Source organism: Macaca nemestrina, chromosome 4 (assembly GCF_043159975.1).
Source record: "Macaca nemestrina isolate mMacNem1 chromosome 4, mMacNem.hap1, whole genome shotgun sequence".
NCBI classification, from domain to species: domain Eukaryota; kingdom Metazoa; phylum Chordata; class Mammalia; order Primates; family Cercopithecidae; genus Macaca; species Macaca nemestrina.
In genome coordinates, this window is record NC_092128.1 from 74,313,302 (window position 1) to 74,316,367 (window position 3,066).

At 37.0% G+C, this 3,066-nt stretch overlaps 1 pseudogene; it reads left to right on the forward strand.

Moving 5' to 3' along the window:
- Nucleotides 1-1,794: 1,794 nt before the first annotated feature.
- On the forward strand, nucleotides 1,795-2,620 carry LOC105475908 (ATP synthase F(0) complex subunit B1, mitochondrial pseudogene; annotated as a pseudogene).
- The last annotated feature ends 446 nt before the right edge of the window (nucleotides 2,621-3,066 follow it).

Below are 3,066 nucleotides of genomic sequence, written 5' to 3' on the forward strand. Positions count from 1 at the left end.
CCTAGGGACTCACAACAAAAAGAAACAAGAACAGAACAAGGGCCAAAACATTGTGGAATTAATCAGGAAGTTTCCCCACCAAATATGAGTTCTCAAATCTGATCAGATAATAAAAGGATTCCCGAGAGAGGAATTCTCTTTCCCAGCACACAAAATAAACTCAGTATTACAGGGCTTCAAATAAACATATTGGACCTGAGCCCCAGTGGAGGACCTACCTCATCACTGCAGCAGGAGAGACCCCTGAACATGAGATTCAGGAAGCTTCAAAGTTATGTATGATTTCCAACCTACAAGCCTTGAGCCACGGCAGGGACGGTGTTTCAATTACAGCTTGGGACCTCTAGGATCATCAACAGTCAATTCCCTAAAAGACCATCTGAAAAACCTATTGATCAAACAAAGCTAAGTTTATTAGACTTACTGTAATAAGGTAGAGCACGACATTTAAAGTCTTAGTCGTGGCTCAAAAGGGAGAGTTTAAGGAATATTATTTATAGGGTTTAGGGGGTTTGAGCTTATGAGATTTAGGGCAAGTCTTTCATGGCAGGTAACTGATTGTGACAAGTACAATTTTGACATAATAATTTGAAATTGGTAGCAGAATAAGGTGTATTGATGAGTAAACTTGACAGATAAGCAAGCAGTTTGCCTAAGGGATAAACTTATCATAATAGGAGCTGTTTATGCAAATGAGCAAAGTATTTGCCAGGACAAACTTGGTTTGCAGAAATTCCCCAATCAAACCGTAAAATTTACTAGTTTATAGCCTTATTTTCCTGGGCTAGAATTCTCTTGAGCAGTTTTGTTATGATGGCACAGGTGGTCTGAGTTCTCAGAACCTTTTTATTTTGTGACCTCTGCCACAGCTTCCTCAATGGTATACCTGAAAGGTATCATTGACCTAAGATTATCTCCTATAAAAACATCACTTAATATTTCAGAGGAATTTTTTTTTTATCTGTGGCATTAGAATGTACCCTTTCCTTACAATGGTATTATCCTTTAACCTATCTGATAGTATTTCTGTTTCTATTTCCTTGCAAAGGGGGTATTCGTTGTTAACAGATTAGACTTAGAAGTTTTGCCAGGGTTTGGATCTCTGATTCTTTCAGTATTCCTTTGTACATGGCCCATAAAGGAAGGCATTTTCTGGTGTATCTTTCCTTAACCTGTTCCCCTTCATGTCTAGCAAAAAATTCCTCAAACTTCTAGGGCCAGTAAGAATTTTTTTCTGATTTTTAATGTTTTACAGATTTTTCCTCAAGAATCTATGCTGAAAAAAATTAAACAGCTTGCCCTTAAGATCCTTTGGAAGAAGCAAACAAGTTGAAGATTTTTCTTCTAACATGATTGATTGGTAAAATACTAATAAAAAATAAGATTACAGATGACAGAATCCCTCTGGTCACTTTCTCATATAAGCTACTTCATTACTTTGGACTACAGCAAGAATTCCTTTGCCAACAGTGATGCAGTGAAGCAATTTGAACAGAAGCATAAAACACATTATTTCATTGCCTACATTTATTAAAACAGAGAAGTAAAACCTAATTTGACTCATTAAATATTAGAAACATTTTTGTCACTCATCTCGAAGGCTTTTTAATTTGACAGAGAAGGTGCAGAGGCAAACATAAACAGACAATGCAAATATACAGAGAATGATGGTACTATACACACAAGCATCAGTAGAAAGATCTCAGAAGAGTGCAAAAACTAAAGCCATGAAGATGCCTGTAATTTAATTTAATGTCTTCTAATAGTTATAAAAATTTTAAATTCTAGAAGACCACTGCCTGGACCTTCACTGACCATGCTGTCCCAGGGGGTACTTTCTGCTGCCACCACAGCAGTGCCCTCTCTGAAGAACGCAGCCCTCCTAGGTCCAGGGATATTGCAGGCAACAAGGACTTTTCTTACAGGGCAGCCAAGTCCTACCCTCTACTACCTCTTCCTGAATATGGAGGAAAAGTTTGTCTTGGGCTGATCCTTGAGAAATTCTTCCAGTTTCTTTATTCTAAAACTTGTGTAACAGTACCCTATGTGCTTGGAGCCTGGGCTTGTCTTGTATGCGGTACCCAAAGAAATATATGTGATTACTCCTACTCTACAGTATCAGAAGTAGGTTACTCATCTATGGAATTTAAAAATATGGTACCTCTATTGGAAATTAGCTGATAAACTCAACGAGCAAAAAATTGTCCAACTAGAAGAGGTGAAGCAGGCTTCCATCAAACAAATCCAGGATACAATTGATTTGGAGAAGTTATTGCAGGTATTGGTTTGGAAGTGCCATTACTATTTTGATGTCCAGAGGAATAACATTGCTATGGCTTTGGAGGTTATTTACTGGGAATGGCTGCATAGCGTATATGAGGTAAAGAATTACCTGGGCTATCATATCTGTGTGTAGAACATGATGCATCGAAAGGAACAAGAGCACATGATCAACTGGATGGAGAAGCACATGTTCCAGAGGATCTCTGCACAGCAGGAAAAGGAGACAGTTGCCAAGTGCATTGCAAATCTAAAGCTGCTCTCAAAGAAGGCTTACGCACAGCCAGTTTTGTCAGTGTATCCAGCCCAACTGAGACAACTGAAACAACTGACTGACTAAGTGAAAGGTAGTCTTTGTGCCAAAATCTTTCTGTATTGCTGTCTACTGAAGTTACAGTTTACTTTTCCTAAAAGTGAAAAGTTTCAGTGTCATTATAGTGAAAGAATTAAGTCTATTGGTCAATCAGATGGTTCTCATCTTTCTTCCTCTGCATGTTGAGTTGTTCCGCGATCACTTTTGAATAAATAGTTTGTTTTTATTAAAACTTGCTGCCTGGCTAAAGATTAGCAAGATATAGTTTAAACTTGTAATTAATTCTACCATCTTGCAATAAAGTGACAATTGAAACAAGAAAAAAATTATAAATTATAAACTATAAAACTCTATCTTCTAGAATTGAATACAAAAAGAATGCAAGCTATAGAATAGAAAATAATATCAAAAGGATACAAGCTATGATCAAGTACAAAGAGTTTTGAAACTAGACAGAAAGATATTTAAATATT